The 12,542-nt window shown below is 49.7% G+C and overlaps 1 protein-coding gene across 1 annotated transcript in view; it reads right to left on the reverse strand.

Annotated features, from left to right (window-relative positions):
- LOC147897998 (uncharacterized) overlaps positions 1 to 12,542 on the reverse strand; it is a 267,115-nt gene that overhangs the window by 21,844 nt on the left and 232,729 nt on the right. The gene's annotated exons all lie outside the window — the stretch shown is intronic.

The following is a 12,542-nucleotide window of genomic DNA, read 5'->3' on the forward strand; positions in this document are numbered from 1 at the left end:
AGAAAGAAATGAACAACCAAAGGAAAGTACTTACATAACCAAAGAGGCTTGAGGCTTGATTGATTTGACGAGTGAAAGTACAATGCCTTTATAGGATAGGCACACACACACTCTAAGTACCAAATGTAGATGGGATAGCTCCCAATATGACACGTGGCGTTCCTAGATATAAAATAGTCTAGAACTGACTCTAGGACTCAATAAAACACACTAGAAGTCACTCAATTGACTCCATGTCCTAACACCCCCCCATGTAGGAAAGGTGAGGGACTATTGGAATGGAACCAAGAAAAAAAAAACTACTAATCTGTGCACCCTATGTAGCTAAAGTCTGAGCATGTTCAAAGGTTGATTTAACTACTCCCATGGCTTGACACTCAACATGCTCAGAGGCTCATGTCTTAGCATGGCTACATGACCAGCTCATAGGTCTAGGGAATACACCAACATCCTAGATACCCCAATACATACCTCCCACAGTACATCCCCCTCCTGGCTCCAGGGACTAATTAGGGACATGGAGCCACACACCGTAGATATGAAAAGAAAAACATCATTTTAGGAGGACTATCCAAGGCAGAGAACCTTTATTTTTATTTTTTTTCAAGAAAGAGACTTCTATTAAGTAAGAGAAAAAACCCGCGAAAGCAAGCTCAAAGTGGAATACATCATGAAATCATGAGGATAAATAAAACCCCCTCAAAGTGAGGTTGGAAACGACCAAGGCTGAGGCTAAAAGTGCCACCTCAACCCTATAGGAGTCTCAGAGAAGAAAGGAGAATCCTTCCATTCCCTGAAAAAAGAAGCCCTCCTAGCTGAGGCTACACGGGAGTCTCCCTGCATACTCGTCCATACGGCCATCAAGATATGTATGGTGTCTGTCCAGATACTAGCCAATGTGTGTGAGGGATGAACCTGAGTACCCTCCAAAGCCTCTGTGCATCTGGCTCTCCAGATATGCCAGGATGCTATGCTCGCTAGAATCTCCCAAGAGGTATCCACAGAGGCATGTACAGCTCTGCAAAAGGAAGGTGTGGTACAACAGCCAACGAACATGACTCAATATGATGACGTCGAATCAAAATGGCCCGAGAGGAGTCAAGTCTCTCATAGAATACTTGAGGCCCTGTAAGAGAAAGCCAAGCCCCTGAGCCCCATGTCATAAAGAAGGGGGAGTGGGCAAAGTGACTAAAAATCCTGGCTACCCCCATCCAAATCATCCTCGCCTGTCTGCAATCCCATAAGCAATGTTGAATAGTCTCCGAAGCAGACCGGCAACGAGGGCAAGTAGGGTCGGCTCCGAACCTGGATCTCCAAAGGTTTACTCCAATCCCACCATGGATAGAAAGTCAAAAGAAGGGAGTGATCTTTCTATTCTTGTGGGATTTCTAGAGGCTCCTCCAGAAGCACCTCTGTAGATCCGCAGTGATATCAAGTGTCTCCCAATGAGAAACTCTGGAAGGTCTCCAACCTCTAATACTGAGCTGAAATCTCTTGGCATTATTGACCATGTAACAAAAGAAGGGGATGCTCTTCTCTCGATGCCCCACGTCAATCCACTCCCACTCTCCAGGGTCCCACTGCAAATACCTAATGGGAACTCCCCCGTAGAGCCAAAGCCTCAAAGATCCGATAGAGAGCAGCCAGGGGTCTAGGTCGAGGAACCACTCTGAATCTGATCCCTGCACCAAAAGACCTACAACCCTTATAGGCTGAAAAGCAGACTGAAGCAAGATGTCCTCTGTGGACCTAAGCAATCTGCTACCATCTTGCACACTAAAAACTAAAGCATCCTCATGTGCATCTCGAAAGGCCAAAACCTGAAGAGGAACACCATCTCTCGTAAAAGTACTTGCCCAAGTGGAGCAAGTGAGTGGCATATCATCTGTGTCTACCCAATCCGCTGGAAGGGCTGCCTCAATCTGCAAGATCCTCCCTGCACTCCCTCTGAGATGTCCTGTCAACTGAGATTTGGTCTCCTCTGGAAGCCTACGGAAAGCTTTCCAAGACCCCAAAGATGATGTGGGTCCCCTCTCCCACCAGGACCACTGCAAGTAGAGTGAGGCACCAAGTGGTGTGCCATGATCATCCAGTATACTGTCATTCCACATGATCGGTTGCCTATCAATCTCTTCACGAGAGGAAGGAGGAATCCTCTGAAGAGTGCTCCTGAAACTGGCCCATGCTTTCAGAATGGCAACCATGAGAGGGGACGAAGGTGATCTAAGGTGTGTTGTGGTGAAGATCCACCTAATACTGCTCATCCAATCTCCTCTTGAAGAAGGTGTGCATGTCTGTATGCTGCCAATAAGAAATGCCTTCCACGGTTCCTGCCCTGGCATAAGTCTCCACACCCTCATCTTGCAAAGTAAAGCTCTGCACTATAAATCTGGATCACTAATATTGAGACCCCCTTCCTATGTAGGGAAGATGAGGGTCTCCCAAGCCACCCTGGCTAAGGCATCTACTATGCCATCAAGACCACTCCAAAGAAAATTTCTGATCGGTCTCTTGAGCTGAGTGATGCAGTCCCTAGAACGGCACCAGCATGAACAAACAAACCAGGCCGTGGCCAAGAGGACTTGGTTGACCACCACAACTCTAGAGGCAACAAGATCCAGCTTGGCTGAGCTCCAAAAAAGGAGCTTCCTCCTGATGCTCTCCAACTTGGGAGCAAACTGTTGCGTGGAAGAAATATCCAAGCCAACCTGGCAACCCAAAACCTGATAGGCACACCCCTCTGAACCCAAGTGAATCCTATGTCAAGCCCCCAAACTGGAGTGTCCTCATCATTGATCCAAAAGCCATTGGATTTATGCCAATTTATCTGCGCCCCCGCCGCCAAGCAAAATAAATCCAATGCTGTCCTGAAAGAAGTGAGCGTCTGTGGAGTGGCATCCAAGTAAACTACTGTGACATCTGCCAACTCACTGTCAAGTAGCTCCTCTTTCCTTCTAATGGGAAGTCTTAGCTCAAAGATGTCAGCTTGAGATCTAACATAGATACTCATAGCTCCGACCACGAACAAAAAAAGAAAAGGAGCAAGGGGGCATCCCTGACGGACTGATCTAGAAATCTGAAATCTCTCACCCCTTACCCCACCAATAAGTACCTGGCTATGGGCTGATATGTACAAAGAGGAAACACCTCTGATCCAAGCATCAATAAAACCAAAACGTAGAAGGGTGCCCTCCAAAAAACCCCAATCTACTCTGTCATAAGCTTTCTCAAAATCCAAGAGTAGAATGGCTAGATTCTGGCCGCTCTGCCTGGCCCACTCAGACGGGATTTGTGCATGGCTGATGTAATGTAGTCTCCAATCATATCTTAAAATGCAATGAAAAAAGAAGGGGTAAGGCCATCCGAACTTGGGCACTTGCCCTTGTGAAGGGCTGAAAGTGCAGTCCTGAACTCTATGTTGGTGAAAGGTGCATCAAGCAAAACATGCAAATCCGGTTTCACCAACAAAGGGATGCTCTGCCAAATAACCTGTCTAGCATCCTCTCTATCCCGTGTGTCAGGATCAGCAGTAAGAAGGGCGGCATAAAAATCTGAAGCTATGCGCATGACATCATTTGGATGTGTCTGTAAAACCCCATGTGAGTCAATAAGCTAGGATACACTCTCTCTACTATGTCTAGGGCCAAGAGTAGAGAAAAAGTGTTTATTGACTCTGCAACCCATCTGAATCCAGAAGGACTCCCGTGCATGAAAGGCATACTCTGCTCTCTTCTCAAGCAATATCTGCTGATGAGCCCTTGCTGTAGCAAGGCACCCCTAAATCCAAGCATCTGAAGGCCGTTTCTGCTCTTTCCTCTGCAAAGCTACCAACTGCTGGCGAACACTAATCTCACGTCTGAGAATATCTCGTCTCCTGGTACGAGCAACTGAGAGGTAGAAGTCGCTAATACCAGAAAGGACAGCAGCTACACGTGATGGAAATGGCTACCCACCCTTATCTGCAAGGCTGCCTCTGTAAGGTCCTCCTCTGTGTACAAGGCATCCGGAATCCTGATGCTAGTAGAGCGGCCTCTCAAGTGAGGCTCTGAGATAGCCAGCACAACAGGAAAGTGATCTGAAGTGGAAACCCTAGCAACAATGCATACTGATCCACCTTTGTCTAGTGCGCAATTATCTACATAGAATCTGTCAATGCGTGCATAAATAGGCATCTACTGCCTCCTGTTCGACCAAGAGAACAAGAGGGACTATGGCTGAATAAGAAAGGCCTCATCCAACCAAGTATCTCTGCCTTAGTAGTGAAAAAGGAAGGCATCCCAAGCTGCTCTCTCCAAAGAGTGAAGTCCTCCTTCTCTACCCCCTTTTTTGTCTGATGGTAACTTAACCATGTTAAAGTCACCTCCAATCACCCATGAATCCGCAATGGGGGCCCAGGAGAGCAAATCCTTCCACATAAAGACACGTTCCCCTCTAATATTGGAGGCATACAGGTTAAGGGAACCAACCTTACGCCCTCTAATCAGGAGAATAATCCACTGAGCCCTAGAGGGAATAATGACTCGGAGTCCAATAACTAAGGGGAGAATCGCGACTGCGAAACTGAAATAGAAGTGCCTCCCCTGGTACCCAAGGCAGGCGACCAAAAAGTATGGCTAGAAAGCAACTTGCCTAACTTGGCAAAATCTCTAGAATCCAGTTTGTGCTCCTGAATAAATAAGATATCAATGGAACCCCCGGTAACACCTGGATGAAGCTAATCCCGGATCAGCTGTCTACGGCAGTGATGTGGGACGCCACCTAGGCCCTGTATGTTCCAACTAATAATCCTCATCGACGGGAGGATGTAGAGTGGAACACCTTACCCAACCTAGTGGCAGAAACAAACCCCTCAATAGGGGAAGACCTCCTGCTCGAGGAGCCAGGAATGGAGCTAAGTGGCGGAAAATAAATAGGGGAAAGAACCCTGCCACTTGAAGAAGAAGCCCTGTCAACTAGAAACCCAATCACTAGCTCACCAAAAGTAGAGGGCACAAACTCCTCCTTTGGGAAATCTGAATCATCTGCCAGGGCTGAAAATGAGTTCCTTTGAATCAAGCCAGACACCGGAGTGCGAAGGATCCCTTCTGAGGGAAGAGGATCAATAGTGTAAACCATCCCCTTCCCCCTATCCAAGGGACAAAGTGAGGACTGCTCTCGATCCTGTGTCTGCTGCCACGGAGATCTCTACTGCCTCAAGGAGAGTGTCTGGCACCGCTAGTTCTAGGGGAGAAGCCGCAACCGGGGAGGAGGTCGAAGCTGAAGCGTCTCGGACAGTGTGAGGTGAGACTGGAGGGACAGCCCGAGGTGAAGCAGAGTCCACTAGTGTATCTTCGTGAACTGAAGGAGGAATCTACACAAGAACCGAAACCCACTGGTATGCGTCGGGTGCCCCTGAGGTAGAAGGTCGTGAGGCATCTGAGGTACAAGGTGGCGGTATCAAAGGAGCGCTCAGTGGAGGAGCACTCTAGCGAGTAGGAGCTATACCACCATCTTGAGGAGGACCGCCATGTGGAGGTTGAGAAGCAAGTGTTGGACCTATACCACCCCCTTGTCGAGGCTGATGAGCAGGTGCTGGACCTGTACCACCACCATCCTAAGGAGGACCGCCATGTGGAGGTCGAGGAGCAGGTGTTGGACCTGTACCACCCCCCTATTGAGGCCGAGGAGCAGGTGCTAGACCTGTCATCAAAGGTGGTCATTGAAAGGCAAAGAACTTCAAGGGTGTTCTCAAAACGAGAGACCCCTTCCATACAGTGCATAGCAGGCGACAGCTCCAAGGTGGAAAGAATGTGACGTCAGGTGGAGCAGAATAGCGGGCAGTTAGAGCATGAGCACCTGGAGCAGCAAAGGGCTGAAATCTGAGGCGGAATCAGTAGCATACTAGAGCGAAAAAAGGCCAGAAGATCTGAGGTGTAGGCAGTAGATTACGAGTAGCATTTACAGGCTCATTGAAGTAGCATCAGCAACTAAAACTGAGGTGGAATTCGCTAGAATCTCCCAAGAAGTATCCACAGTGGCATGTACAGCTGTAAAAGGAAGGTGTGGTACCACATCCAACGAACAGGACTCAGTCCGATGACGTCGAACCGAAATGGCCCGAGAGGAGTCAAATCTCTCATAGAATACCTGAGGCCCTGTAAGAGAAAGCCAAGCCACTGTGCCTCATGTCCTAAAAAATGGGGAGTGGGCAAAGTGACTGAAAATCCTGGCTACCCCCATCCAAATCATCCTCGCCTGTCTGCAATCCCATGAGCAATGCTGAATAGTCTCCGAAGCAGAGAGGCATCGAGAGGGCAAGTAGGGTCGGCTCCGAACCTGGATCTCCAAAGGTTCACTGCAATCCCACCATGGATAGAAAGCCAAAAGAAGATAGTGATCTTTCTATTCCTGTGGGATTTCAAGAGTCTCCTCCAAAAGCACCTCTGCAGATCCGCAGTGATATCAAATGTCTCCCAATGAGGAACTCTGGAAGGTCTCCAACCTCTACTACTGAGCTGATATCTCCTGGCATTACTGACCGTGTAACGAAAGAAGGGGATGCTCTTCTCTCGATGCCCTGTGTCAATCCACTCCCACTCTCCGGGGTCCCACTACAAATACCTGATGGGAACTCCCCCATAGAGCCGAAGCCTCCAAGACCCGGTGGAGAGTAGCCGGGGGTCTGGGTCTAGGAACCACTCTGAATCTTATCCTTGCACCAAAAGACCTACAACCCTAATAGGCTGAAAAGCAGACTCAAGCAAGATGTCCTCTATGGACCTGAGCAATCTGCCACCATCCTGGACACTAAAAACTAAAGCATCCTCTTGTGCATCTCGAAAGGCCAAAACCTGAAGCGGAACACCGCCTCTCGTAAAAGTACCTGCCCAGGTGGAGGAAGTGAGTGGCATATCATCTGTGTCTACCCGAACCTCTAGAAGGGCTGCCTCAATCTACAAGATCCTCCCTGCACTCCCTCTGAGATGTCCTGTCAACCTTGATTTGGTCTCCTCTGGAAGCCTGCGGAAAGCTTTCCAAGACCCCATAGAAGATGCAGGTCCCCTCTCCCACCTGGACCACTGCATGTAGAGTGAGGCACCCAGAGGTCTGCCATGATCATCTAAAATACTGTCATTCCACATGATGGGTTGCCTATCAATCTCTTCCCGAGAGGAAGGAGGAATCCTCCGAAGAGTGCTTTCTGAAATTGGCCCAAGCTTTCAGAATGGCAACCATGAGAGGGGACGAAGGTGATCTGAGGTGTGCTGTGGTGAAGATCCACCTAACACTGCTCATCCAGTCTCCTCCTGAAGAAGGTGTGCACCCCTGTATGCTGCTAATAAGAAAGTCCTTCCACGGTTCCTGCCCTGGCATAAGTCCCCGCACCACCATCTTGCAAAGTAAAGCTCTGCATTGTAAATCTGGATCAATAATATTGAGACCCCCTTCCTGTGTAGGGAGGATGAGGGTCTCCCAAGCCAAGAGGACCTGGTTGACCACCACAACTCTAGAGGCAAGATCCAGCTTGGCTGAGCTCCAAAAAAGAAGCTTCCTCCCGATGCTCTCCAAAACGGGAGCAAACTCCTGCGTGGTAGAAATATCCAAGCCGACCTAGCAGCCCAAATACCTGTTAGGCTCACCCCTGTGAACCCAAGTGAATCCTATGTCAAGCCCCCAAACTGGAGTGTCCTCATCATTGATCCAAAAGCCATTGGATTTATGCCAATTTATCTGCGCCCCTGCCGCCAAGCAAAATAAATCCAATGCTGTCCTGAAAGAAGTGAGCGTCTGTGGAGTGGCATCCAAGTAAACTGCTGTGTCATCTGTCAACTCACTGTCAAGTAGCTCCTCTTCCCTTCTGATGGAAAGTCTCAGCCCAAAGATGTCAGCTTGAGATCTAACATAGATACTCATAGCTTCGGCCACGAACAAAAAAAGGAAAGGAGCAAGGGGGCATCCCTGACGGACTGATCTCGAAATCTAAAATCTCTCACCCCTTACCCCACCAATAAGTACCTGGCTGTGGGCTGATCTGTACAAAGAGGAAACACCTCTGATCCAAGCATCAGTAAAGCCAAAGCGTAGAAGGGTGCCCTCCAAAAAACCCCTATCTACTCTGTCATAAGCTTTCTCAAAATCCAAAAGTAGAATGGCTAGATTCTGGCCACTCTGCATGGCCCACTCTGAGGCTTCCCAGAAAGAGAAAATGTTATAAAAAATGCTTCTGCCATGCACAAATCCCGTCTGAGTGTCATGAATAAGATCAGGGAGAAGGGGCTGCAATCGGAGGCTGATAGCCTTGGCCAAAATCTTGTAACAAGTCCCCAGAAGTGTGATAGGCCTCCACTTGGACACTAAATTTCTGCAACCTCCTTTTGGGATAAGGTGATTGAGACCCTCTGTAAGCGACCCAGGCATCTCGCCAGAGTCCCAAATGGCCTACAGGGCTGAAGTAATATAGTCTCCAATCATATCCCAAAATGCAATGAAAAAAGATGAGGTGAGGCCATCCGAACCTGGGCACTTGCCCTTGTGAAGGGCTGAAAGTGCAATCCTGAACTCTATGTTGGTGAAAGGTGCATCGAGTAGAACATGCATACCCGGATTCACCAACACAGGGATGCTCTGCCAAATAGCCTGTCTAGCATCCTCTCTATCATGTGTCTTAGGATCACCAGTAAGAAGGGTGGCATAGAAATCTGAAGCTATGCGTAAGACATCATCATGCTCTGTCTGTAAAACCCCATGGGAGTCAATAAGCTGGGATACACTCTCTCTACGCCCTGTTGCTCTTGGTGGTCCTGGAGTGCGTGGTACAAGGTGCTGGGAGGTGCAGTCGTGGTAGTACGTGAAGGAGCCGCACCAGAAGAGCTCTTGGGTCTTTTTCTCTTCCTTGGGCAATCTCTAGCAAAGTGCCCAAGGGTCCTGCAAATCATGCACTGGCCCTGTCTACCTGAAATCTCGACTCTCTGTCGAAAGAGAGCCGTGTGGACGCTGAAGCATAATGTGGTCATCTGAGATGTTAGGGTCAGAGACAATGACCCTAACACGAGGCACCCCGTCTGCACTGACTACCTCTGCCAAGGAAGAAGGCATGCCAGGAAGGGAGGGGATCTCCGTGACCACTCCGAATGTGGCTCCAATAGTGGCAAGCAGTCGATGGTAGACCTGAGGAAGACCAGGAAACCTAATGAACAGTGATGTGACCTGCCTGTCCTCGTCGACCGGATCAAAGCCCAAGGTGTAGGGCAAAAGAAAGATCCTCCTCGAACCCAAAGCCAGGGGATTAGCTTTGAGAACAAGGGCTGTGGACTCGTGGGAGTCGAAAACCACTTGGAAGAATCCACGTCCCAAAAGTCGAATATCCCTGAGGTGTGGGGCGAGGTCTCCTGGTAACGCCGCCAACATCCTAGCCTGTGATCTGGAAGGGTGTGACCCAAAGATGCGGGCGAAAAGTGATGTGGAGCCCTCTAATTCCACATCTTTCTTGAGTTGCTGCAACTCGTCTTCTGAAAAAATGACGGTTCTCGTGGCCGGTGGAGGTCGACGGAGATTGGCTGAATAGGGATCCATTCGCCAATCGATGTGAAAAGGCCAATTCCAACACTGATAAAGCTCCGTCCGTGAAACTACTGCCCAGGACGCCCTGAACGCGGGCGCAGGAAGAAGGAGAAAGAGAGGGTAGGAGAGAGGGGAAGGGAAGGGAAAGAGAGGGGCAAGAAGAAGGAGAAAGAGAGGGGAGACGGAGGTAGGCTGAGGGGGAGGCGTGGGGAGCTGAGATAGGGAGGAAGGGGGCGGGGAGGGAGAGGGAGGAGGTTTTTTTTTTTTTTTTAACTCTCTCTTTTTTTTTTCTTTTTTTTTCCCTTCCCACCGGGGGGGGGGTCACCTAGGGGGGGAGAGCAGCGGGGAGGGGGGGGGGGGGGGGGGAGAGCGTGGGGGAGGGAGGGGGGCAGGGGAGGAGAAGGGGGCTGGGGGGCTGGCGGGGGAGAGGGAGGGCGGAGGAGAAGGGGGCAGCGGGGAGGGGGAGAGCAGCGGGGGGGGAGAGGGAGGGCGAGGGGAGGGGGGCAGGGGAGGAGAAGGGGGCAGGGGGGCTGGCGGGGGAGAGGGAGGGCGGAGGAGAAGGGGGCAGCGGGGAGGGGGGCAGCGGGGAAGGGGAGAGGAGAAAGGGGCAGCGGGGAGGGGGGCAGCGGGGAAGGGGAGAGGAGAAAGGGGCAGCGGGGAGGGGGGCAGCGGGGGGGGCTGGCGAGGGAGAGGGATGACGGGGGAGGGGACGGGGGAGGAGAAGGGGGGCGGGGGGGCTGACGGGTGGGGGAGAGGTTGGGCGGGGAGGGAGAGGTTGGGGGTAGCGGGGGGGGGAGAGGGAGGGCAGAGAGGAGGAAGGGGAGAGGGAGGGAGAGGGAAGAGGGAGAGGGGGCTGGCGAGAGGGGAGGGAGAGGAGGAGCAGCGAGGGGGGGGCAGCGAGGGAGAGGGAGAGGGAGAGGGGGCTGGCTGAGAGAGGGAGAGGGGAGGGCAGTAGCTCACGGGGAGGAGCAGCAGCTCCGCTTCCACCAAAAATGATTATTTAAGCATCACGATTTAATCTGAAGATAGTGACTAATTCATTATACATCGGTGGAAGACTTGTGAGAAGGTTTTTCCGAGCATTGATAGAAATCACCTTTTTCTAGGGGGAAATAAAAAAAGACTTGTGACAAGTATTGCCTTGGCATCATGTTCCACTCGAATCCCTAATGTTTGCAGTGGCTTCACAATGGATTGCATTTTGTTGGTATGTGTATCTAGGGATTCTCTCTCCCATTTGAAGTCCGAATAGTTCCTGTTCGAGCATGATCTCCAAATTCTTGATTCTGGAACCAAACCAAGTTTCTAAGATATTCCAATTCTGGGCTGTAGTCTTGGAGATGTCCACATGATGAAAATAGTTGACTCATAGAGCCCTACCCAAGGAGACCTAGGGATATCTCATTCTTCAAATCCCAAACATTCATTTTTTCTAGCCTTTTGTTGTTGGCTGGCTTCTTTAGGACCCCCCAAAGCCCTTTGTACATGAAAAGCAAACGAATGAACAATTGTCATAAAGGGAAATTCCTCCCATCAAATCTAACTACTGATGTTTCTGGGAGACCAGACTTGACCAGCTATCCATATTGACTTACTGAACACAATCTCAAGGAAAGGTGGCCCTGATACCACTTGTTAGGATTAGAACTTGAAGAGTATGCAGTAGAGCCCGGTTTGGCAATGAACCTTAGCAAAACTCTGAGACTACAATGACATAAAATGACTCGACTTTCTTTTTAGAAGACAAATTGACCTCCACGCATCCCTACAGGGCTTGTTGTGGAGGTCTACAAGCATGCAAGTACTGCCACAGAGGCTTACAACTCAACAATAGTAGTACCTGGCTACAAAAGGCAGCACACAGGCCGGAGCCAAAACTACATACATTTGCTGCATAAAATGACGAGACCCGATGCATTATAGTAGATATCATGCAGGCTGTAACACACATAGCATATACCAGACAGAACTGCTCCACACAAGATCTCAAGTGAGGGCGACACGCGCACAAACTTTGATAGCAACAGCAAACAGTCTTACATAGAGAGAACCACCACATGAACCAATGTTGAAACACCTGCCATCAGCTCTGAGACAACAAGATAGCTTTCTGAGAGTGTGATCATTGAGTTCTTCTAGCTAGAGCATGCTACCCCTCCGGTCACAGATAGCAGGAGGGGCAAAGACCCCAAGACTGAGACACAGCACACTCGACGGAGAACAAATGCACAGATCGTGCTAGCTGACATCTCATCTATTTTCAGACCTGGGATACGGTCGACAGGGGTGACTGTGGCGCTCGTCCGGCATAGAGTAGCCACCAGCAGGGCACGACAGATTACTTCTCCAAACCATAGACAATGATCAATCACGGGCTTCTTGCCTATACTGCCTGGCCCATCACCAGGCGTACCTTGATGTTTCATGCCATGTATGTGCTGCATTGTATTGTATGATACCGCATCTGTTATGGTGATGATGATGCCAGAGAGGTCTATGATTATGACTATGGTGACATGTATGATGATGCCAAAGAGGACTAGGACTATGACTATGGTGACCTATATGATGTGGCATTGACTATGTCTACATAGTTTTCTAGCATGGGTTAGGATGCTCACTTAGTAGATCCACCCTTTTGCTCTTGTATCAGTTTTTTCTATCAGTCTCATAGACCCATCGGTCTTTAGCAGACTTTAATCAACTTTCTTTCTTTCTCCAGCTCATTCAACCTATCATGGGTGTCATGCATCATCAAGGAATCTGCCAAGAGTCATAGCCTCTAATGATTTCCGGGGATGACTCTCAAACAACTCTCATGGAAGGAGAACAACCACAAACTGTTAGGAAGCAGACCTTCACCGCCTTCAATAGCCAACACCCCATGAAGCCTTTCCAACACGTAGGTCTCTTGCATGAAAGGTTGCCAAGTGGCACAAAACACACACTACTCTAGAACATTAGGAGGATGAAGTGCCCTCCCACAAGGTTTACCAATAGCT

The sequence above is a fragment of the Dipteris shenzhenensis genome, chromosome 10 (genome assembly GCF_047967505.1).
Source record: "Dipteris shenzhenensis isolate YYH24624 ecotype China chromosome 10, Dip_SZ_1.0, whole genome shotgun sequence".
Classification (NCBI taxonomy): domain Eukaryota; kingdom Viridiplantae; phylum Streptophyta; class Polypodiopsida; order Gleicheniales; family Dipteridaceae; genus Dipteris; species Dipteris shenzhenensis.